Here is a 26,617-nt window from a genome sequence, read left to right on the forward strand (position 1 = left end):
ATTGGAGTTCAGGAGTGTCTGAGTCAAGAGGAATGTGAATGAGGTGACTATAGACTTTCATCATTTTACCAGGCATCTTGAGAGACGTAGGGACACAAACCCAAGTATATAAATTCATATATTTTGTAACTTTTTAAAAATTATTGACTGAAAAATAAACTTTATTGAATCAGGAGCTATACATTAGTGTTCTTAGAAGGAATTTCTACTCACACATATTAAAAAAAAATATTTCTAAGCAGAGAGTAATTGTAACAGTTCTCATTGCGAGGAAAGTTCTCATATATATGTGTGTATATGTGTGTGTGGATGGTCAGTCACTCAGTCCTGTCTGACTCTTTGTGACCGACTGGACTGTAGCCCGCCAGGCTCCTCTGTCCATGGCATTCTCCAGGCAAGAACACTGGAGTGGGTTGCCGTGCCCTTCTCCAGGGGATTGTCCCAAACCAGGGATCAAACCTGGGCTTCCTGTATTACATGCAGATTCTTTACCATCTGAGTCATCAGGAAAGCCCCATATATGTCTGTGTATACATGTATGTATGTGTATATATATATATGTATACGTATATATGTATATGTGTGTGTGTGTATTTATATGCTCAGTCATGTCCAACTCTTTACAAGCCTGTGTCCTGTAGCCCACCAGGCTCCTCTGTCCATGGGATTCTCCAGGCACAAATACTGGAGTGGGTTTCCATTCCCTTCTCCAGGGGGTCTGGCTCCCTGCTTGAAAGGCAGATTCTGTACCACTGAGCCACCTGGGAATTTCTTGCATTCTCGTTTTGTATAAAACAGTGTCTTCTCCTTCTTCAGTTGCCATAATAAAACACCTTAGACAGGGTGCCTTAAATAATAGAAACTTGTTTTTTTTTTTTTCCTCACTAGTCCTGGAGGCTGGAGTCTGAGATGCAGGTGCAGGCAGGCCTGGTTTCTCCGGAGGCCTCTCTCCTGGGCGTGTAGACGGCCGTCTGATCCCTATGTCTTCACAGGGAGACACGTGTCTCCCTGTGGACGTGTGACCTGATCTCCTCTGCTTATTAGAACCCCAGTCCTGTGGGATCAGGGCCCACTCTAGGGACCTCATTTTACCTTGGGGGCTCTATCTCCACTCACAGTTATATCAGGGACGTGGGGTTTCAACACGTGAATTTTGAGGGCATAGTGTTCAGTGCGGCACATGGAAACAGTACATTGTATACCCCACGCAATGCAGCTTCAAAATCTGGACAGAGACTTGAGAGATCCTAACCCTTGATGAAAGTGAAAAAAGGAGGGTGAAAAAGTTGGCTTAAAGCTCAGCATTCAGAAAACTCAGATCATGGCATCTGGTCCCATCACTTCATGGGAAATCGATGGGGAAACAGTGGAAACAGTGTCAGCCTTTAGTTTTCTGGGCTCCAAAATCACTGCAGATGGTGACTGCAGCCATGAAATTAAAAGACACTTACTCCTTGGAAGGAAAGTTATGACCAACCTAGACAGCATATTAAAAAGCAGAGACATTACTTTGGCAACAAAAGTCCGTCTAGTCAAGGCTATGGTTTTTCCAGTGGTCATGTATTGGTGTGAGAGTTAGACAGTAAAGAAAGCTGAGCGCTGAAGAACTGATGCTTTTGAACTGCGGTGCTGGATAAGACTCTTGAGAGTCCCTTGGACTGCAAGGAGACCCAACCAGTCCATCCTAAAGATCAGTCCTGAGTGTTCATTGGAAGGACTGATGCTGAAGCTGAAACTCCAATACTTTGGCTGCCTCATGCGAAGAGTTGACTCATTGGAAAAGACCCTGACGCTGGGAGGGATTGGGGGCAGGAGGAGAAGGGGACGACAGAGGATGAGATGGCTGGATGGCATCACCGACTCGATGGGCATGAGTTTGAGTAAACTCCGGGAGTTGGTGATGGACAGGGAGGCCTGGCATGCTGCGGTTCATGGGGTCGCAAAGAGTCAGACACGACTGAATGACTGAACTGAACTGAACTGAACCTTGAGCTGGACAGCGTCTATCTATCAGAACGGCCAAACTCAAATACACAGCAGTGGATTTGCACTATAGCATCCCTTGGACAGTAAGGAGATCCAACCAGCCCATCCTAAAGGAAATCCACCCTGAATATTCACCGAAAGGACTGATGCTGAAGCTGAAGCTCCAAAACTTTGGCCCCCTGATGCGAGGAGCCGGCTCATTGGAAGAGCCCGCGATGCTGGGAAAGATTGAAGGCAGGAGGAGAAGGGGACGACAGAGGATGGGATGGTCGGATGCCATCACTGGCTCAATGGACATGAATTTGAGCAAGTTCCTGGAGATGGTGAAGGACAAGGAAGCCTGATGTGCTGCAGTCCATGGGATCACAAAGAGCCAGACATGACTGAGCCCCTGAACAAGAGCAAGGACATTAATGGCAAAGCTGCCATCACAGAATATCACATAACTACTGATAGGCACTGAGGTAGTACTATTGAACCTTCTTTTCCAGCACACGTTTGCCATAGTCTTGACCAGTAATGTCCTGTTTCTCCCCTGAAGCGTGCCCTGATGGTTTATTTTGGGTCCTGGCACCAGCTGTGGCTCGTTTGGTATATGAGCCAGTACCACTGGCCACCATCCTCAGAGGCCAGAAAGAGTCCAGAGGACCAGCTTCCTTTGCCCCAACTCCAGTTGTTTGATCAGTCAGCCTCCTGCCTCCTGCCCTTCAAATGAGATGCTCGTGACTTTGCACCCGGGAAGCGCTGGGGAAGGAGGTTGTATAGCTTGCACTTCAGACGTAACCATATGTTTAAGCAGGAACCCTGGAGACCACTGGTGCTTTGCACACAGCACCAGAGAAAAGTCACTGCAGGATCCGAGAACTTAAGAGTGATGCTCGAAGCCACTCGTGTGAGCTCATTTTAATGCAGCTACGGGCAGTGTTTGGCATGCATGAGTATGAAGTCCCTTTAGTCATATCCAACTCTTTGAGACCCCATGGACTGTAGCCCACCAGGCTTCTCTGTCCATGGGATTTCCCAGGCAAGAATACTGGAATGGGTTGCCGTTTCCTCCTCCAGGGAGTCTGTCCGACCCAGGGATCGAACTCGGGTCTTCTGCATTGGCAGACGGGTCCTTTGCCACTAGCACCACCTGGGAAGCCCAATGTTTGGCATCGTTTACTGCAAATAAAAAGTCTGTGAGGGATACTATTCTGAGAAGGATGCTGAGGGATCAGCAGAATAATGCAGGTTTGGAATATGGACAGTGTCCCAAGCAAACCACAAAGAACGGTTACCAAACAGAAAATGGATTGGAAGAAAGTAGTTTACAGCATCATGGAATACCCAGGACTGGTGATTCTTTACCTTTGGTGGAATAGATAGTACATAAGATTTCAGAATTTGCTGAAAAGTTGCCAACCAGTAGCTCCTGAAGAAGAATGATCCCACGCTCAACGTTTTGCCTAGAATTGCAGAGTCCAAGGTGATTCTGAATTCTGTCCACAGAGTCCTTAGAACGGTCACTCTTCAGGGGTCATTGTGGGATTTTGTTGTTCTTACAGTTATTATTATAATTTAGTGTCACCACGCTCGTGTAGTGGGTGGCAGCCAGGAATGATACAAAAAAAAAAAGTTCAGCAGTGTCCTTAACATTGAAACAAACATAATTTTAAAACAGCAAAAAGAGTTGTACCATTTCCCATCAGTTCAGTCGCTCAGTCGTGTCTGACTCTTTGCGACCCCAGGGACGCCACCACACCAGGCCTCCCTGTCCATCACCAACTCCCGGAGTCCACCCAAACCCATGTCCATCGAGTCAGTGATGCCATCCAACCATCTCATCCTCTGTCATCCCCTTCTCCTCCCGCCTTCAATCTTTCCCAGCATCAGGGTCTTTCCCAAGGAGTCAGTTCTTTGCATCAGGTGGCCAAAGTATTGGAGTTTCACCTTCAACATCAGCCCTTCCAATGAATATTCAGGACCGATTTCCTTTAGGATGGACTGGTTGGATCTCCTTGCAGTCTGAGGGACTCTCAAGAGTCTTCTCCAACACCACAGCTCAAAAGCATCAATTCTTCAGCACTCAGCGTTCTTTATATAGTCCAGCTCTCACATCCATACATGACCATTTCCCATACAATTTTGAAATATCCCACCGAGTGTTTGTTTACATTAAAAGAAAAAAAAATTCTCCATAATTATGTGAACCTAGAACCTAATTTCATTTTACATCTGAACTGAAGGGGTACTTTTTCTTTTGCACAGTTATAATAGGCATTGAATTTTCCAGGAACACAGCTGCCAAGGAATTAGAGGGAAAATTGTAGTTTATTTGTTTGGAAACTTACCAAGAGCTGTTAGTAATTTTAGAAGAATTCCAACACTGCTCCTGGCATTTGAGCCACTTGCATGAGCAATTCATCCCCTAACGCTTTGGACCACTTCATTGTAACCCGAAAATTGTGAAAATATGTATTATATTATTTCATATTACTTTCCATTTGTTTCTTGTCTGTACTGTAATTAAGAAATTCATTATTACTATAATAAGTAAGAGTGCTGGTTTCATATTTCATCATTTATAAGCTTTGTGATCTTGAGCAGTTTTTTAATTTTTGTGCCTCGGTTTCCCGATTTACAGGAAAGTTATGAAAATTGCTAACATCTCAGAACTTTTGAGAATTGAGTCACTTATTTTGTGTGTGAATTATTTGTGCCTGAAACCATGTAAAGTTAGCTATCATGATTGCCATCGTTGTTGGTTATTAATACACATTAAAATGTCAGTGTGAGCATAAGACATGTTTCAAATATTTGTTATGTAGCAATATATAATCAATATATAAAATATCTTTGCCTACATAGGATATCTGTGTCTCTTCGAATGTGAGTGGCTCAGTCGTGTCTGACTCTCTGCAACCCCATGGACTCTAGCCTGCCAGCTTTCTCTGTCCGCGGGATTTTTCCTGTCAAGGACATTGCAGTGTGTTTCCGTTACCTTCTTTAGGGGATCTTTCCAACCCTTGGATCGAATGGCATTTTCCCACACTGCAGGCAAATTCTTAACTGTCTGAGCCATTGTGTCTCTTAAGGTTTAGAACCATTGTTCCTAAAATTTTCGTAAACCCATATTCAGAGGTTTAGGAAAATGGCCTACAAGTGAGAGGTTTAACTGTTAAGTTCTACCTTTGAAACGACAGGCAGGCTTTACTCCACTTTCCTGAAATTTGTTTTGTTCTTGGCATCCGTGACACATTCCTGACACCTAGAAAGGAAATCCTATTTTTTAAGTATGATTTGCGATCAATTAAACATTCCTCCTTTGACTGAGGACATGGGTCCATTTCCCTGTCATGCACTAAGCATTGACTGAAAAGGTTGTGATTTCTAGTGATGACTTTTGCCTCCAGGATCAAAAAACCAGTTTTGCTCCAACAAAAGGAACTTCCTAGAGTCCCCTGGAAACCATGGCCACTCCACTTTCCTTTCCTGGGGGCTATTCAGGAAGTCTCTGAGTTCCTGTCTGTTTGCCTCATTGGCGTTTGCAAGCTTGCCCATCAACAGCGTATTAAGATCAATCATTCTCTCCCAGGGTCCCCAGTGCCTCCAACCCACCAAATGGTGATATTTCATCACGCTGGTGTTGCACAGACTTTCTTTCTGAGAAGCAAATATGATCTTTGATTTCTGCTGGTTAAATTTGGCAGCCTTGAGAGCAAAGAGATTCTGAGAAATGGTGTGGATTTAATAACTTCTTGTAAAAAAAAAGTCAAGTCATGCTAAATTTTCTTGGCTCTGTTTCAGGGAATAGAACTGTCAGGGTTCACAAGGAATTATATTCGTTGTGTGTATTCCTCTTCCTGCAGGAATACAGGTTGCTTCCATTTTTTTTTTTTCTTCTTATTCTTCGGTTCTCACCAGCTTAACTAGTGCCTATTTGCCTTCCCTCTGCCTTAAAATTAGTCTCCCTTAGAATCCATAAGTTGTAATACAGGACGTGCATACTATTCCGTGTTTCATGATCCTTGCGTGCAGTTGTGCTAAGTCACTTCAGTCGGGTCTGACTCTTTTGCGACCCCGTGGACTGCATCCCGCCAGGCTCCTCTGTCCAGTGGATTCTGCAGACAAGAATACTGGAGTGGGTTGCCGTTCCCTTCTCCAAGGGATCGTCTCCACCCCGGGATCGAACGCTCGTCTCTTATATCTCCTGCATTGGCAGGTGGGTTCTTTACCCTAGATCCACCTGGGAAGCCCTTCATGGTTCTCACGTTATACAGATCCACTCACTTTCAGTATCAAGTTACACGTCAGAAAGGAAATAATTCCACCGTATCTCCCGCCCAAGTTCTCATCAAACCAATTCTGAACACTTAAATTCATGGGGAATATACTTTAAATAATTTAAGCATTTTATTTTATTTTGGAATATAGCCAGTTAACAATGTTGTGATGGACTCAGCCGTACATATATGTGCTTCCATTCTCCCCCAAATCCCCTTCCATCCAGGCTGCCAAGTGACATTGAGCAGACTTCCCTGAGCTGTCCAGCAGGTCCTTGCAGGTTCTCCATGTTAAATACAGCAGTGTGTCCGTGTCCATCCCAGACTCCCTAACTATCCCTTCCCCCATCCTTCCCCCTGGTGACCATAAGGTTATTACAGAGTATTGAGCAGATTTCCCTGTGCTGGACAGCAGGTCCTTATTGACTATCCACTTCAGATGTATCGGTGTGTAAATATCCATCCCAAACTCCCTAACTATCCCTTCCCCTGTCTTTCCCCCCTGGTAACCATGAATTCCTTCTCTGAGTTTGTGAGTCTGTTTCTGTTTTATAAATAAATTCATTTCTCTTATTTCTTCAGAATCCACGTATAAGTAATATCATATGGTATTTTTTTGTCTTTCTTCACTTAGTATGATTATCTCTAGGTTCATCCATGTTGCCCACAAATGCCATTATCTCACTATTTTTAATTGCTGAGTAATTTTCCTTAATGGGGACTAACTGAAGGAGAACCAGCTCATGTCCCATTTAGATGTCTTACACGTCAAGAAATTTGTTGTCCTCCATTTATCTGGACACTGTTTTTTTGGGTGGCACCAAACTCCAGTATTCTGGCCGGGAGAATTCCATGAACTGTATAGTCCATGGGGTTGGTGCAAAGAGCCGGACATGAAGGAACGACTTTCACTTCCCTTCATTAGCTTTCATCTGCTTTAAACAGACCATTCTTAAAGCATGCCTTATGTGATTCTTCTATTAAGTATAATGAACATTAGGATAGGCACTTGGGGATGAATGTATCATCTATTAAAATCTTTGTTATAATTAAAACTAATTGGGTGGATGATGCAAATGCCCATAAAACAACAAACAATAAAAGTCTAAGTATTTACTTGTTCTTTTGTGGCAATTACAATAAGTGCTTCCGGGTGTTATTGGAGTCAGAGACACACCGACTGGTAAAAAGCCTCATAAACAAGGATGGATTTGCATAATTATTTGAATTTATCTGAGATGTGAAGTTCCAACACTTTGGCCACCTGCTGCAAAGAGCCATCTCATTGGAAAAGACCCTGATGCTGGGAAAGAATGAGGACAGAAGGAAAAAGGGGTGACAAAGGATGAGATGGTTGGATGGCATCACCGACTCAATGGATATGAGTTTGAGCAATCTCCAGGAGTTGGTGAAGGTCATGGAAGCCTGGCGTGCTGCAATCCATGGGGTTGCAAAGAGTCAGATACGACTGAGTGACTGAACAACAAATCTCCAAAGGAAAGAGGAAGAGAAGTTGAAAAGGATAAAATCAGAAAAGGCACTGAGATTTAGAAGAGAATGTTTTGAGAGACCTTGTTTAAGTCATACTGATGGAAAAAAGAGCTTGCTTAGTGGCGAGCAGTCAACTTGAGTTTGTCCAGGTAGACTGGTGAAAAATAAAAGAGACCTAGAAATTCTGAAATTTAGATCCATAATTGGACAAGGAAACTTAAGTGAAAGTCTCTCAGTCATGTCTGACTCTTTGTGACCCCATGGACTGTATAGTCCAGGCCAGGATACTGGAGTGGGTAGCCTTTCTCTTCTCCAGGGGATCTTCCCAACCCAGGGATCAAACTCAGGTCTCCCGCATTGCAGGCGGATTCTTTACCAGCTGAGCCACCAAGGAAGCCCATAATTGGACAACAGAAGAGCATGATGAGGTTTGGAGCAGGGACCTGGAATATAAATAAAACACTTCAGCACAATGACACTGGTGGAAGCCATTGCCAGTGGACAAAAACAAGAAAAAGCCTGCAGTCAGTGAAGCTCATCAGGAGGTTGTTTGCATCATTCGGTCAAGAAGGTGAGCCAGAGAACTAAAGGCAGGGTGCTTGGACAGGAAGAATTGTGGTCTTTTCATTCCCACCAGCATGGCAGGCTGCTTATGCCAAAGCAACATTTCTACTGAGAAAAAATAAAAATGCATAGGAATTTTGAAGAAGGAAGGTAACAGACACTCCTTTAGAATAGATAGCAGGAGGGCTCCCCTGGTTGCTTAGCGGTAGAGAATCCACCTTCCAACGCAGGAGGCTTGGGTTCGGTCGCTGGTCCCGGAGGATCCCACATGATATGGAATACGTAAGCCTGTGCACCACAGCTGTTGAGTCTGTGCTCTGGAGCCTGGGAGCCACAAACTCCTGTACCCTCATGGTGCAATTACTGAAGCCCGCACGCCTAGACCCCGTGCTCTGCAACCAGAGAAGACACCGCAGTGAGAAGCCCAGGCATCACAGTGAACAGTAGCCCCCAGAGGGTCCTCATTGAGACCAACTACACAAGACCTGGGGTGTTCCTTCTTGGACACTTGTGTAGAGTCTCTCTCGCTTAGATGAAGAAAACAGTTGTGTGGAGTCTCTCTTGCTTAGATGAAGCAAGCATCCTATGTCGTACCACATCTATCGATCGGTAGATAAAGCCTATGAATATAAATCATCCCTCCTTTTCTACCTCCTCTGTGATTCACCTTCTCTGATTTCACCAGGATCCTTCTGTGCCTGCTTGCCCTCCCCATCGGTGATAGATCCTTCCAGAAATGAGTTCGGCATCCTTCCTACCTGCCGTGGAAACAGCCGATGCTCCTATTTGTCATAACACTGTCACCTTTCCGACTTCCGGGAACGTGTCCTGGGTCTGGAATCTTGGAGTTACACCAGAGCCAGGAACTAGGTTTCTCTAATACCACGGTTTTGTCAAAGTCAGTCATGACTTACTGCCTCCTCAAACTTTCCAAGAGCGATCGATACTTACCCTACACCTCCTTAATGACCTTTGTTTTGTTTTGCTTCCCATTTTATACTGAATCAGTAGAAGGAGATCAATCTTTTGTTACCCTATCTCCTTTCCCAGGGAAAAATTGATGCAGAGACACTTGGATGTTGTGGAGGTCGTGGATCTCAGATCTTGAGCATTGCAGACGTAAATTTTGGCTTGTGATTCTCTAATGTCAAGAGGCCTTGAAATCATAGTCTTTGTTGTTTAGAGCGCGTTGAAGATTTGAGACTCCTCTCAGGTATGTTTCAGAGTGCTTGTGGAGTTTTTGAAAGTTTAACTCTTGCAAAACTTGCTGTAGGTAGTAAGAAGCAATGTTTGTTTTATTTTCTCAGGCCCTCTCTTCCCCTCACAGAAAGTGTCAGTCGCTCTCAGCCCTGTCCGACTTTTTGCCACTCCATGGACTGTAGCCCGCCAGGCTTCTCTGTCCATGGGATTCTCCAGGCAGGAATACCAGAGTGGGTTGCCATTTTCTTCTCCAGGGAATCTTCCAGACCCAGTGATTGAACCCTGGTCTCCCTCATTACAGGCAGGTTATTTATCATCTGAGCCACGAGGGAAGCATACATTGTTTTATTTAAGGGTAATGAAACCTGTTTTAGGTCAAAGACATGCAGAGCACTTTTCCCAAAAGAGGAAATGCCGTGGACGTTGATGTGCAGAGTCAATGATTTTTAGGTGAGTCGGGCTGGACTGTTCTCATTGCAGAGGTTTTTCTGGTTGCAGAGCACAGTCTCTAGGGTGTGCGGGCTTCAGTAGTTGCAGCCCATGAGCTCAGTCATTGTGGCTCCCGCGGTCTAGAGCACAGACTCAGTAGTTGTGGCACAGGGGCTTCGTTGCTCTGAGGCATGCGGGATCTTCCCAGACCAGGGATAGAAGCCCTGTCTCCTGCATCAGCAAGCAGACTCTCTAGGACTGAGTCACCACGGAAACCCTAGGTAGTGTCTCGATGGAATGACTTTCACGGCTCCAACCGGGGGTGCTTGCCTACACATTGGCCTTCCATCCCCCCACCCTATACAAAGCCAGCATCTTTGCAAAGCAACACCTGACTGAGTGCTTAGGGATCCCTTCATGAAGTCATATACTAGAGTTAAAGAGTTCTCTATAACATTAGAAGATGCCTTCATGGAGTTGAAATGTTCTCTCTATAATGTTAGGACTTCCCTTGTGGCTCAGATGATAAAGAATCTGCCTGCTACCCAGGAGACCCGAGTTTGATCCCTAGGTCGGGAGGATCCCTGGAGAAGGGGTTGGCAACCCACTCCAGTATTCTTGGCCTGGGAAATCCCATGGACAGAGGTGCCTGGTTGCTTACAGTCCATGTGGTCGCAAAGTCAGACAGGGCTGAGAGACTAACACGCAATGAAACATTGAGAGATGCAGTGTGAGAAACTGATCTTTTCCCCCTTCAACACTATGGCAACCCTTGGTATTTATCAACGATGCTACAGGTTGGCTGTGTTCAGTATGACACTCACTACAGGTGTAGGTGGCATCTGAGGGTAATTGAATTTATTATAGATCACCCTGGGTATGAAAACTAGGAATGCATTTTGGAATTCACATACATGGGCATCCAGTTTGAGCGGGGGAAAGTGGCTGAGGGTGTTTTGCCAAAAGTTTTACTTTCCTTTTTAGAACTGAAGGATTTGTTAACAAAAGATACCGCTCGTCACACACAAGTAAGCGATTTCAGTTTTTTTACTTGAAGATTCTTTGACTGAATTTCAGTATACAGGCATTGAAAGAAAAGAAACAGAAGCACTGGAAATACCGCTCCACTATTCTTGCCTGGAGAATGCCATGGACAGAGGAGCCTGGCAGGTTACAGTCCATAGGGTCGCAAAGAACTGGACAGAGCTAAGGCGGGCTTAGCATGCATGCACAACAACATATACATTACCCAGTTGGGCTGACAATCTACATGCGGACATAAACGGCATTGGGAAGTCCAATATAACAGCAGACTGGAGTCCCACTGGGGAAAATGTCCCAAGAGGTGCATCTACCCTGTGGGTGAGACTTCAAATTGCAGTTTAAACGACTCCCGCTTGTCATCCCAGGGTGCAGACTGCTGACATCATCAGTTTGTGCTCAGAAATTCATCTCTGGTTGTCTTAACTTTTACAATGCTGTTTGGCTCACCTTGGGAGTCATAAGATGTCTTAGACCCTTGGGGGGCTGGCCAGACCTCCAGGGGCTCAAGAATTCCAAGACCCACTTGCTTTCTTATCCACAGTGCTGCCTGACTTGCTGTGCTTGGGGGCGGGCATGCAATCTGAGCCGTGTCCAGGCAGATCAGAGGCCTCCTCTCCTGCTTCTGAAGCCTGTGCAAGACTTCTTCCATTTTAATTTCCCTAACAGAGGGAAGAAAGAGGCTGGTGATCGGGGAAACGATAACCCAAGACCATTGATTTGTGTCTTGCTTACTGGATGAGCCAGAGATGTTCAGGCAATGACCCCCATTGGCTGAGGTTGCCTTCCTTGTCTTCCTTCTGATGGCAAATATAGGATTAATGAATATTTGGCTTTCCGATCCGAAAATGCCACAGCACATCTCTAATCTGTGAAAAAAATACATATCTAATTTCAACGATGTATTATGACAGCGTTCCTTCTAGTTTTATAAGCAACTGCCATCGTTGGCAGTTGTCAGAATATTGGAACCCAAATATTACTGGAATGTTTCACTTGAAAAATCAGTGATTCGCTGTTTGTCATATTATGTGGCTTACAGTATTACGCTAGCCTGGCTGTGGAGTCAGTCGCTCTTTCTTTGATGTCCTTTCACATTTGCTTATGTTTTTGTACATGTCTTGCTTCCCTAGTTTTCCTAGAGAATGAGTGGTAATACATCATTCTGATTTTATTTCTTAAAGTATGACTTTCTTTTCCTAGGTAATCCAGGCCACTGCAGATTCATAAGCTCATGCTAGTCTAAGTCACTTGTCCTTTTCTTTCAATTTTGAATCAAAAATGAATTTGATTGATCCAAGCATTTGTAATCTACTAGCTTCAATAATGTGAGAGATTTTACTGACTCTGAAATGAAAAAGAAATTCGCAACCATGCTATCAAATAATTTGGTATTTGAGACTGTGTGACTTCTACTCCCGTTAAAATTCTTTGTAATATGAATTGAAAACCTACAGTGTAGTTGCAAATATTTAAATGTAAATATACACATTTCATGTTATGTGACTATTATATAAATTCCAAAACAAAGATTTTACATTTTATATGCTGCTGCTGCTAAGTCACTTCAGTCGTGTCCAACCCTGTGCGACCCCATAGACGGCAGCCCACCAGCCTCCCCCGTCCCTGGGATCCTCCAGGCAAGAACACTGGAGTGGGTTGCCATTTCCTTCTCCAATGCATGAAAGTGAAAAGTGAAAGTGAAGTTGCTCAGCCATGTCTGACTCTTCACAACCCCATGGACTGTAACCTACCAGGCTCCTCCATCCATGGGATTTTCCAGGCAAGAGTACTGGAGTGGGTTGCCATTTCCTTCTCCATATTTTATATGAACATTATATAAATTTTAAAATTAATATTTTACATAAATGCTGTATATGTTATAAAAATTGTATAAGTTATGAAAATTATAAGCACCCAAATATGGAGCATGAGTTTTTGTGACTCATAATATGTGCTAGGAGGGAAAAGACTTCAGAGTGAGGAAGGTGGGGGTAGCATCTGGGGAAACAATAAAAATAATGTGTCCAGGGATTTCCCTGGGGGCCCAGTGGTTAAGAATCCACTTGCCAATGCAGGAGAGCCCGGGTTCCACCCCTGTTCCAGGAAGATTCCACATGCCACAGGGCAACTCAACCCATGTGCCACAACTACTGAGGCCCACATGTCCAAGAGCCTGTGCTCCACAACAAGAGAAGCCACAGCGATCAGAAGCCTGCATACCACAACTAGAGAATAGCCCCCAAGGGATAACAAAGACCTAGTGTAGCCAAAAATGTGAAAGTTGCTCAGTTGTGTCTGACTCTGCGACCCCAATAGACTATAGAGCCCATGGAATTCTCCAGGTGTGAATACTGCAGTGGGTAGCCGTTCCCTTCTCCAGGGGCTCTTCCCAACCCAGGGATCGAACCCAGGTCTCCCACATTGCAGGTGGATTCTTTACCAGCTGAGCCAGCAGGAAAGCCAAAGTATTAATCCTGGAGTGGGTAGCCTATCCCTTCTCCAGCGGATCTTCCCAACCTGGGAATAGAACCAGAATCTCCTGAAGGGCAGGTGGATTCTTTAGCAACAGAGCTAACAAGCAAGCCAAAAATAAGTAAATAATTAACAACAACAACAAAAAAAATCCTGTTAAAGGCGTGGCCATCTAGGGAAAAATGGAAACAAGGAGGAAAAATTAAAATTTCACTCCCCACAGGTTACCACCCCCACCACAGTCATTGATTAAACAGACCACATTTACTGCAGTCACAGTAAAATGTAGTCTTGACCCAGAAACTGTGTTCACAGCATGTCAAGGAAAAGGAAGAAAAATCAAACAAACCAATGGTACTGTCCCAAGAAAACAGGAGAAGGAAAAGGCAACCCACTCCAGGATTCTTGCCTGGAAAATTGCATGGACAGAGGAGCCTAGCGGACTACAGTCCATGGGGTCTCAAAAAGTTGGACTTGACTTAGTGACTAAACCATCATGAAGAAAACAGGAGATGAGAACCAGGTGATGAACATTCTCACTCCAAGCAGAAAAGCAAAATCCTCTGGCTCACCCTAATCCTGGGAATATCCAGGACACAGTATTTCCACTGAAGCCCAGTGTGGTCACTGACCTTCCCCAGGCTGGCAAAAATGCCCCACAGCATCCCAGTACTCTGGTTTCCTGAGAACACCACCTAACAGCAAGCACGCCCCCACCCACAGCTAGAATTGCAAGTGTTGTTGGTGGTTCCACTGGCTGGACTTTCAGCCTCTCTTTTTCTGAAAGATGGCACTTCTCCAAACACAAAGTAGGTCCAAGATTTGAGAAGAAAATCCAAATATAAAAAACTCATGATCCGAAAGGATTCATGCAGCCCAGTGTTCATTGCAGCACTGTTTACCGCAACCAAGACACAGAAGCAACCTGAGTGTCCATCAGTGGGGGAATGGATAAAGAAGACGTGGTACATAGAGATGATGGAATATTACTCAGCCACGAAAATGGCTGAAATGATGCCATTTGCAGCAACATGAATGGACCTAGAAATTATCATATTAATTGAAGTAAGACAGAGGGAAAAAATATTATATGGTATCACTTACTTGTGGAATCTAAAAAAAAAGTGACAGAAATGAACTTACAAAGCAGAAGGAGACTCACAGATTTAGAGAACAAATGTATGGCTGCTGGAGGGAAGGAACAGTCAGGGAGTCTGGGATGGATGTGGACACACTGCTGTGTTTAACATGGAGAACCAACAAGGACCTGCTGTCCAGCACAGGGAAGTCTGCTCAGTACTCTGTAATAACCTGATGGTCACCAGGGGGAAGGATGGGGGAAGGGGTAGTTAGGGAGTTTGGGATGGACATGGACACACTGCTGTATTTAACATGGGTAACCAACAAGAACCTGCTGTCCAGCACAGAGAACTCTGCTTAATACTCTGTAATAACCTTATGGTCACCAGGGGGGAATAATGGGGGAAGGGATAGTTAGGGAGTTTGGGATGGACATGGACACACTGCTATATTTCACATGAAGAACCAGCAAGGACCTGCTGGACAGCACAGGGAACTCTGCTCAATGTCACGTGGCAGCCTGGATGGGAGGGGAGTTTGGGGGAGAAAGGATGCATGTACATGTATGGCTGAGTGCCTTCACTGTCCACCTGAAATTATCACATCATTATGAATGAACTATAGCCCAATACAAAATGAAAAGTTCAAGATTTTGTTTAAGTTTTTAAAATAAAAAAAAAGATTTAAGAAGCAGAGGAAGATTCAAAGTTCTGTCCTGTGGTTTTAGCCGAACAAGTTTAAAAGTAGGTAACAGGAAATCTTCCTCCATTCCACTAACACTTATCAGACAATTAATGTCACAGTTGCAGAAGTCTTGAAAAGGAGATGTTGGCTATTTGCAAAATATTTTACGAGAGAGAGTTCAAGAGGTAAGACTGTGAAGTTATCGTGCTTCATTTATTGTGCATCTCTGAATGAACTCTTGGTGATATGTGATTGATACTCATAGAATTTTTCCATATGACTAATTCCAATTTCTTCTGTCTGCTTCTCACTCTATCATATGCCTAGTTCGATTCCAGTTTGTCTCTTTCTTTCTCTCTTTAGAAAGTCCTGTAGTGAACCTTGAAGACTGCAATTCTTTCCCCCTGCACCTTCAGTTCTATCAAGCATTTAGAAGTCCCGGGGGCCTGGGTAAGTCTCATCATATTTGCCAATATTTTACTAAAGTGATAATGGCAAAAGAGAGAGAGAATCAGTTAAAGGGTGGGTCCAGTGATGAGCAGAGCCTCTGGTGATGATAAATTAAGACTGTAATAGAACATTCCATGATGACGTTGATGGTCATCTTGAGATAGCACTTCCATCGTCTTTCTTTGTTAGTAATGCTCACATACTCCTGACCACTCCCTAAATATGCTGCTGCTGCTAAATCACTTCAGTCATGTCCGACTCTGTGCAACCCCATAGACGGCAGCCCACCAGGTTCCCCCGCCCCTGGAATTCTCCAGGCAAGAATACTGGAGTGGGTTGCCATTTCCTTCTCCAATGCATGAAAGTGAAAAGGGAAAGTGAAGTCGCTCAGTCGTGTCCAACTCTTAGCGACCCCGTGGACTGCAGCCCACCAGGCACCTCCGTCCATGGGATTTTCCAGGCAAGAGTACTGGAGTGGGGTGCCATTGCCTTCTCCACCCTAAATATGAGGTCTGATATAAAACCAGGAAAAGTAACCTGCAGTAAAAGGGACTCCGATCACTGCTGTGTCTTCCCTCCCCACGCGGAGTTCAGATCTCAACGCATTCTTTTCTCAGAGCATCACAGACTCTGAGGTCTGTAACAGGGAAAGATAAGTTCAGTTCAGTTCAGTTGCTCAGTCATGTCTGACTCTTTCTGATCCCATGGACTGCAGCACGCCAGGCCTTCCTGTCCATCACCACCTCCCGAAGCTTGCTCAAACTCATGTCCATCCAAGTCGGTGATGCCATCCAACCATCTCATCCTCATCCCTTCTCCTCCCACCTTCAATCTTTCCCAGCATGAGGGTCTTTTCCAGAGAGTCAGTTTTTTGCATCAGGTGGCCAAAGTACTGGAGTTTCAGCTTCAACATCAGTCCTTCTGCTGAATATTCAGGACTGATTTCCTTTAGGATTGACTGGTTGGATCGCCTTACTGTTGAAGAGACTCTCAAGAGTCTTCTCCAACACCACAGTTCAAAAGCATCAATTCTTCGACACTCAGCTTTCTTTATAGCCCAACTCTCACATCCACACATGACCACTGGAAAAACCATAGCTTGGATGAGACAGACCTTTGTACAGGCACTCTTAGCTCTGGCTCTTATTCATATGATACTATGCAAATAGGGGTTCCTTCATAGACACACGCTTTAAAAATTGCATGGTAACATTACTGAAGACCAGTTTATTTTATGGTGTGCGTGTTTCAATTCAACTTCACATAAATCTAGATTCTATATAAATTTTATTAGTTTCACAACCCTAACTTATTTAAGGAATATTCGTTGAGCGTCTGTGTATCTTTGGGTGTCTTTGTCGACTTTCTATTCCATTCCATTCTCTTTTTCTACCAGATCAAAATAGTCATCATTGTAAAGACTTTGTTGTGGGTTTTTTTGGGTTTTTTTTTGGCTGCGTGTGCTGTGTCTTTATTGTTGTGGTGAGCGGGGACTACGCTTCATTGTGTTCATTGTAGTTCACAGGGTTCTCCTTGCGTTGGCTTCTCTTGTTGCAGAGCATGGGCTCTAAGCATACAGGCTTCAGGAATTGCGGCTCACCGGCCGTAGAGCATGGGCTTAGTAGTTGTCAAGCATGGGTTTAGCTGCCCCATGGGAACAGGCATCCAACCTGTGTCCCCTGCATTGGCAGGTGGATTCTTATCCACTACGGCACCAGAGAAGCCAGTTTGGTGTATATTCTAATATTCAGGGCGACTAGATTCCCCTCATAGACCTTCCTTTTCAATATAAAATACACTCCCCCTGCAACATTTTTTATTTAATATATTTGGCATATAACACTGTGTACATTTAAGGTATCCAACTTGTGACTTTATGATGTACCATGATTGATTGCCGTAAAAGTGTTAGTCACTCAGTTGTGTCCAACTCTATGTGAGTTGGTCTGTCCATAGAATTCTTCAGGGAAAAATACTAGAGTGGGTTGCCATTCCCTTCTCCAAGGAATCGTCCCAACTTAGGGATAGAATCTGGGTCTCCTGCATGGCAGGCACATTCTTTACCACTCCATGATTGCCATGAAAAGGGAAGTCGCTCAGTCATGTCCGACTCTTTGAGACCCCACGGACTGTAGCCTGCCAGTCCAGACTGTAGCTCTTCCATCCGTGGGATTTTCCAGACAAGAATACTGGAGTGGGTTGTCATTTCCTTCTCCAGTGATTGCCGTAGTAGTGACGTTTATCACGTTCCATGATTATAATACAGTGTTATTGTCTACAGTTATTATACTGTACATTAGATGTCTATCTGTGACTTATTTACTGCTCACAGCAGATTCGCAGCCCTTTGACGACATCAGTCTTATCCCCCACCCTGGTCCCCTGGTAACCGCCGGTCTACTCACTGACTTGTGTGAGCTTGACATTAGGTTTCATGTGTGAGATTAATCATACGGTGCTTGTCTTTCTCTGTGTGACTTCTCGCACGGAGCGTACTGTGCTCAGAGTCCACCTGTGACGCCGCAGATGGCCGGATATATCTTGTTTTCTCGTGGCTGAACCACATCCCATGGTTCATTTATACCAGCTCCTTTTTCATTCAGTCATCTATGGAGGGACAGATAGGTGATTTCCGTATTTTGGCTGTTGTGAAAAAATGCCACAATAAGTATGGGAGTCCACTTATGTCTTTGTTTTTCCTTAACTTTTACTGGCGTATAGTAGCTTTACAATGGTGTCAGTTTCTGCCGCACGGTAAAGTGAATCAACCGTATGTATATATATTTGCCCTCTTTTTTGGATTTCCTTCCAAGCTCAGTCACCACAAAGCACTGAATAGAGTTCCCTGTCCTGTACAGTGGGTTCTAATTAGTTATCTCATTTATACACATACTGTTTTCATTTCCTTTCAGTATATCCCCAAGTACTGTAATTGCTGCATCACATGGCAGACATCTTTTTAAGTTTTTGAGGAACCTCCATTTTTTTCCCCCCATGGTGACTGGATGAAATGTGCTTTTCTTAATGAAAAGAATCAAAATTGGTGAGACCCTTTAGGTGTAAAGCTTCCATAGAATTTGGGAGTTTAAAAAAATTTACTTTAGAGGTGTCAGCCCACCCAAGCGCACTTCAGTCCAGACTCTTCGGTACTTCGCAATGCGTTTGTGTACATCCACAGGAATACACACTCATGTTCTGTATATGCCTTGTAAAAAAGGAACAGGGTTGCCTTGATATCTTCATTACTGATGACACAGGCTGCTAAATCTCCTCTGTAATTGAACAGAATGGGCATTAGGGTTTCAGAACGAAACACTTTAGTGTTGTCTTTTACAAACCGATGAAGACCTGATGATGGAGAATTATAAGGCCAGCTGATATTCTTTTGCACTGTCAAACCAAGGTAATTTAATGTTCAATTAATCTCGGGAGGAGGGACAGGCTGTCTCCTGTAGTCCCTTCTTGCCAGTGTGTAAGTATTGTCATATCAAATAATAGCCTCATCTGATTGTAATGAAGAAGTACATTTTTAGCCAAACATTCTGTCTCCAAGTAGCCCATATGTCTAGACCAGACATTTCACAAGAATTTCTGAATGTGTAAGAGATGTTTGGAGTACGTTTTTTACTGCAAAAATGTGCTGTCTTAAAAGCTCCCATTAGTTTATTACCAAGTTTATTACCATAGGTATAATTGTAAGAGATTGTTAGTAGACAATTTTGAAAATCCGTTTGCAATTAAGGTGTTTTAATTCTTATTTTTCAATTGTCCCAGTCAGTGAATCATTAAAAGCTTTCTGACAAGTTTTCTGTTGACAATGATTGTTGTTGATGTTCAATCGCTCAGTCATGTCCGACTCTTTGCAGCCCTATGGACTGCAGCATGCCAGGCCTCCCTGTCCTTCACTATCTCTGGGAGTTTGCTCAAACTCATGTCCACTGAGTCAGTGATGCCAGCAAACCATCTCATCCTCTGTTGTCCCCTTCTCCTTTTGCCTTCAATCTTTCCCAGCATCAAGATCTTTTCCACTGAGTCTGCTCTTCGCATCAGGTGGCAAAAATATTGGAGCTTCAGCTTCAGCTTCAGTCCTTCCAATGAATATTCAGGGTTGATTTCCTTTAGGAATGATTAGAAATGCATAAATACAGTAAAATCCTGAGTAATGGAATGCCGCTAGTCAAACACTGAAATATTTTCTTTTTATTTAATGAGATTTATGAGGAAAGGGGAACTATTTTAGGGGTTTAAAAAAATCACCTAAAAAAAGTATTTTGTTCTTTTTCCTAGTCGTTTCAATTTCTTTTCTATAAAGACTGAATTTTATTCTAAAAACATTACCAGTGGCTATTAATCACTGTTGAATTGTCACTACACATAGAATGGCCATATCTTCATTTTATATCTTAATTTCTTTTGTAGAATATTAAGTGTATTCGATTTAGACACATGATTTGAACATATATTAGTGGCATGTAGTTGCTCAGTCAGGAAAAAAAATACACTTGTAATAACAAGTGACTCTTGAGCTTATGACTTATAGAATTAGAAAATTGCTTTAGTTAGAGCGAGTTGGCCAAAAAGTTCATTCCGGCTTTTCTATAACGGCTTACAGAAAAACCCGAACGAACTTCTTGGCCAGCTCAATATAATACGCCAATATATATAAAAAAGAACATTTTCAATTAGATGTCTTTCTCAGATAAAATGTGATTAACCTTTCTAGCTTCATTCTTGTTAAAGTTGCAATTAGATAATAAACATCTTAAGTCATCAGATACAAAGATAGCTCGAATAAAACTGTCCTATGCTACCAATCTAATTTTGAACAGTTTTGCTATTTATATTGATCTGCCACCGTGCTCTGTACTTAACACACTGCTGCTGCTAAGTCGCTTCAGTCATGTCCGACTCTGTGCGACCCCATAGACGGCAGCCTACCAGGCCCCCCCCCCATCCCTGGGATTCTCCAGGCAAGAACACTGGGGTGGGTTGCCATTTCCTTCTCAAATACATGACAGTGAAAAGTGAAAGTGAAGTCATTCAGTCGTGTCCAACTCTTAGCGACCCCATGGACCACAGCCTACCAGGCTCCTCCGTCCATGGGATTTTCCAGGCAAGAGTACTGGAGTGGGGTGCTATTGCCTTCTCCACTTAATACACTAAGTTTTGAATTATTCTGTCCTCTGGCATGTCATTTACGGGATGCTCTGTTGGAATCAAGGGAATGGCTTTCTTGTTCTGAATCAGTCTCTAATCACCCCCAATCGCCATTGGCCGGTGTTCTCACCTGTGAAATGCGATGTGGGCAGGTCAGCATCCAAGAGGGCGGGCTGGGCAGCATCCAAGATGGCGGGCTGGGCAGCATGTAAGATGGCGGGCTGGGCAACATCTAAGATGGCGGGCTGGTTAGCATCCAAGATGGCGGCTTGGAGCTGTCATCAGGTAGAAGCAGCTCCATTGTATTCTTTGCTGAGAAGGAATGGAGGCTTAGTTGGAAGCAGTATTGATCTTTTAGTCTACATGGGAACCAGAAGAATGTCTCAAACACCTGCTCCTGGTGGCCCTCAAATGTCAACTTGGCTGTGTTTGTGTGTGTGTTTAAAAGGGAAGTTTGCCATATAATGTGTAGGTCTATTTCTCAAGTTCTGATTCTGTTCAGTTGATCTGTTTATCTATCTAAACACCAGTATTATATTGTCCTGATTTTTATAGCTTCAGTATGTCTTGAAATCATGTGAGACCTTCAGATTTATTCTTTTTCAAGTTTTTTTTATTGTTTTTGGCTCTTCTATGTTATTTAAATTTGCATATGAATTTTAGAATAGGTTTATCAATTTTGACAAAAAGCCATCCTGCTGAGGTTTTGGCTAGGATTGTGTTGAACCTATAGACTGATTTGAGGAGAGCTAACATCTTGGCAATAAATAGTGTTTTAAACCGTAAACACAGTAACTTTTTCGTTTATTTAGATGGCCTTCAAATTCTGCCAGCAATTTTTTTGTAGTTTTCAGTACACAGGTATCGCACATCTTTGTCAGAATCATCCCAAAGTGTTTCATCCATTTGATGCTACTATAATTGAGATTGCTTTCTAGGTTTTGATTTTTGAATGTATAGAAGTAAAATTTAGACGTTGATATTTTATCTTACAGCCATGCCAAATGCACTGAATAGTTCTAGTTGTGTATATACCATTGGATTTTTTCTACACGGATGATCTTGTTATGTGTAAATACAGTTTTAATTCTTCTCTTCTAATCTGAAGGTTTAAAAACTATTTTTCCATATCTTACTGTCTAGAGTCTTCAGTACAATGGTAAGCGGAAGTGCTGAGAGCAAACATACTTGCCTTGTTTCTGACTTTAGCAGTGAAGAATTTACCCTGAAAAAAATGCTAATGGTTGTAGATTTTATGTAGATGCATTTTAGGACGTGGAGGAAGTCTCTCTTTTCTCACTTCTTTTTTTATCATACTTTAAAAAAGATCAGGAATGCATATTGAATTTCAGTAATTCTTTTGCATATATTAAGATGATCATTTTTTCCCCTTTTTAACTGGTCACTGGCACACTGATTTTTGAATAATAAAACAAGCTTACATTCTTGAAATGGTCCTCCTTGGTCATGATATATTATCCTTTTTAGACTATTTTAATACAGTTTTCAAGGCATGAGTTTAGACTTTCCAACCCTATGTTTATGAGGAATATTGGCTTGTAGTTTTCTGTTCTTGTGCTGTCTCTGTCTGATTTTGTACAACAGTTCAATTTCACTTTTCCAGTCGTATATGACAGCATATACTATTATTGTCATGTTTCAATTTTACATATATTATAAATTTCACAATTTCAGTCCTATAATTTTGTTTAACCCATCAGTTATGTTTAAAGATATTTAAATAAGAAAGATATAGATTTATCAAGGAGCTCATGTGGTGTTCTTCACTCTTATGTTAAAGCAGATATCCATCTAATATCATTTTTTTTATATCTGAAAGATTGTTTGGAAATTTATTATTATACTGGTCTTCTGGTCATGGCTTTTTTTCCAGATTTGTATGCATGTCTTTTCTATACTGTTGTTTAACTTAAAGACATTTTTCCTTGGCTTAGAACCATAGGTGACCAGTTTTATTCTGGTGTGTGTGTGTGTGTGTACGTGTGTGTGTGTGTGTGTGTGTAATTAGTATCTTGAATATGTTTGCTAGTGACAAGAAGTCTAAAGTTATTCTGATCTTTGTCCTCTGTTTAAAACATGTTTCGTTCCTCTGGGGCTTGTGAAAATTTTATCTCTGTCACTGATTTTGAGCAATTTGATTATGATGGTAAAATTGTATTCGTCTCTTGCACTTGGAGTTTGTTGAGATTCTTAAATCTATAATCTCCTAGCTTTCCTTAAGTTTTGATAATTTCTGCCCATTATTTCTTCAAATGATTTTTCAGTCCTCTTCTCTCTCCTGTCCTCTGAGTATTCCAGTCACCCATATATTAGGATACTTGATGTTGTACTGCAGTGAATTTATGCTTTTTTTCCCCTCTCTGTGTCCCGTTGACCCTTAAAGAACTTGGGAGTTAGGGAAACTGACTCCTGGATAACCCCACATTACTTTGTATCAATAATTGCTCTTCCATATCCATGGTCCTGCATCCAGATTCAGTCCATCACTCATCATGTAGTACTGTAGTATTTTTGGGGGAAAAAATAACAAAATCCACATGTAAGTGGCCCCCAAACAGTTCAAACTCCTATTGTTCAAGGTTCAGCTCTATTTCATTTTGGGTATTTTCTGTGGCTGTGCTTCAAACTAAATATAGAACACTGTGAATTTTACCACTTAGAGTTTGAGAATTATTCCTGTGAAAGTCTTAGGTTTTATTCTGGGATGCAGGTGAGCTCTTAGGAGGGAGACTGGTCTCCTGGAGTCTGGCTTATGAGGTTTGGCAAGCAGACTCTGAGCCGTGCTCAGCCTATGGTGAACAATTTCCTCCTTGCAAAGGCTGAACCTTCCTCAACACTCTGCGGTGTCTTATGTACTGTGAAATTTCATTCCTTTCTGACTGAGGAGGAACAGGCACTATTTGTGGTCCTCTCGGAGGTCCGAGTGCTGTCCTACTGAATCCTTTTGGATGGGTATATCCCCAACAGGCTTCCCTGGTGGCTCAGATGATAGAGAATCCGCTTGCAGTGTGGGAGACCCGGGTTCCATCCCTGGGTTGGGAAGATCCCCTGGAAGAGGGCATGGCAACCCACTCCAGTATGCTTGCCTGGAGGATCCCATGGACAGAGGAGCCTGGTGGGCTACCGTCCTTGGGGTCACAAAGAGCCGGAGATGACTGAGCAACTAAACATAGCACACAGCCCATCCCCATCCGTGGCTCATATGCATGCGCCCTGCATTAGTCATATTTGAGTGCTCTTTACTTATCTGCTAGACACTCAGGGGTGGACCCTATAATTCTTTGGGATCTTCTGTGCAGCTTTCCCTTGTCCTGCAGACTCGAGTCTGAAAGCTTTCCTTGCCGTGTTATCTGTTAAACCCTCACTTCAGATGAAGGCATCTGCTGGGTTCTGCCTGGATCCTCTCCTTGAACCATGACCTTGAATTCCGCTCAGTTACAGCAGCTGTAGAGTCACAGAGCTAATCTCGTTTATTCCCCATCTTTCTGGAGCCACGGTCATCCATTCTTTGAAACTCAGTGTCTTGACAACCATTGTTTTACTTTTCCTGTTGCTAAGGTAACTCTCCAAGAAGTAGAAGTCTTGGGGACCTCTGTAGTAGTCCAGTGGTTAAAACTATGCATTTCAAATGGAAGGGCTTTGGGTTTGCTTCCTGGTCAGGGAACTAAGATCCTCTAGGCTAGGTAGCACAGGCAAAACAACAACAAGAACAAAAAGTAGTGGAAATCTTATCCCTTATATGTGGAATCTAAAAAGAAACTGTGCAAATAAACTTATGTGCAAAACAGATAGAGACTTACAGACTTAGAGAAGGAACTTGTGGTTACTGGAAAGAAGGATGAGAGGAAGGGACAGTTAGGGAGTTTGGGATGGACGTGGACACACTGCTGTATTTATCATGGAGAACCAGCAAGGACCTGCTGGACAGCCCAGGGAACTCTGCTCAATACTCTGTAATAACCTTATGGTCACCAAGAGGAAGGACGGGGGAAGGGACAGTCAAGGAGTCTGGGATGGACATGGACACACTGCTGTATTTACCATGGAGAACCAGCAAGGACCTGCTGGACAGCACAGGGAACTCTGCTCAATGTCACGTGGCAGCCTGGATGGGAGGGGAGTTTTCGGGAGAATGGATACATGCGTATGTAGAGCTGAGTCCCTTTGCTGTCCCACTGAAACCATCACACAATTGTTAATCAGCTGTACCCCAATATAAAATAATAATAATTTTTTAAAATGTAGTAGAAGTCTTAATTTTCTACACCTAAAATTATATAATTCCTTGTTATGAGAAGACCTGTATAACATTTGATCCAGCTGTGAGGATTATTGAACTTCTCTATTTGAGAACATTTCTTTTTTACACCAGTAATATTGCCACCTGGCTATTTTCTCAAATGCAAAGATGTCTTTGCTACTATCTTCAGGCTTAGCTACCCCTGCTCTTGGAGCAGGAATGGAGAATAGGGGTTAGAACTCTACCGTCAGGATCCAGAATCTATGGGTTTGTATCATGGCCCCCAGACTCAACGACTGTGTTCTGCAGGGGAATGTATCAGAACTTTCCACACCTAAATTTCTTGATACTTAATGTAAGACTTGGAAGGCCAAGTCTTGGAAGGCCATTGTGAGCCCTGTTTGGAAGACATGTGAAACCGTGGCTGGCACCATACCACATGTGGTTGTTAAAAAAAATAAAAATAAATGGTAAATCCAAAAAGGAATTATAAATGTTGCAGCGAAATAATGGGAAAGTGCTATCTGTAATTTCAGAAACCATTATGTAGACAAATAGCGCTCTCATTCCAGTTGTAATGGATTTATCAATAAATTATGCTTAAATCTTTCATAGCATTATATCACATCAGTATTTTTTTTTAAATGGGTCATCTTGACAAGATGGAAATTAAATCATTAATCTTATTTTTTAATTCAGAATTCTAATGATACTTGCTCCTAAATACATAGAGTAATTACCAGCCCTCTGGCGAGTTACTAACAAAAGAAAAGAAATGAAAAAAACAGAGAGGTTTTTTTTTTTCCCCTTTGTGTGTATTTGTATGGAAAGAGGATGGGCATGTCCTTAAAAGGGAGATGAGTGATCTCATGAATGAATGAGGTTAGTGTCCAGAAACTCAGCGTTTAGGTGGGTTGGAGGGAGCACATGTTCTTAGATCTGCCCTTTGCCATTGATTGTAGAGCAGTCTGAAATTGAATTTGTATTGTGTCTCTCCAAGGACCGGAGGCAGAATGGCAGGGTTTCTCAACCATGATGGTATCCTCCACATATGGGAAGGTCTAGGGTGATCATTTTAACTGTTGTTATCAGCCACTTGCAAAGTCCTGTCCGACTCTTTGCGACCCCGTGGACTGTAGCACGCCAGGCTTCCCTGTCCTCCCACCATCTCTTTCTTTCCCCTTGGTGTTCTGGCAGCTTTTAGTCCAAAGCTTTCGTCTCTGATAACATTTCTCATTTGCCCCGACACCAAAGATGGATGACGTTTTCATAAGCACAGAGGTTCTTACCAGACCCAAATACCTAAGTCAGATGTTTTAAGAATGGAATCCCCATATCCTCCGGGTTCCAGAGCATAGTTGCACTTCTAAGTGGGGTTCCCTGGTAGCTCAGCTGGAAAAGAACCCACCTGCAAAGCAAGAGACTCCAGGTCGATTCCTGGGTCGACAAGATCCCCTGGAGGAGAGAATGGCAACCCACTCCAGTATTCTCGCCTGGAGAATCTCATGGACAGAGGAGCCCGGCGGGCTACAGT

General features: G+C 43.1%; 1 long non-coding RNA gene across 1 annotated transcript; it reads left to right on the top strand.

The window, feature by feature from the left end:
* The first annotated feature begins 2,064 nt into the window (after nt 1-2,064).
* On the top strand, nt 2,065-8,640 carry LOC122690128. The gene is made up of 3 exons (XR_006339983.1): nt 2,065-2,296; nt 2,764-2,765; nt 8,630-8,640. It is a non-coding gene; the product is annotated as an uncharacterized LOC122690128 (long non-coding RNA).
* The last annotated feature ends 17,977 nt before the right edge of the window (nt 8,641-26,617 follow it).

The sequence above is a fragment of the Cervus elaphus genome, chromosome X, assembly GCF_910594005.1.
Source record: "Cervus elaphus chromosome X, mCerEla1.1, whole genome shotgun sequence".
NCBI lineage: Eukaryota > Metazoa > Chordata > Mammalia > Artiodactyla > Cervidae > Cervus > Cervus elaphus.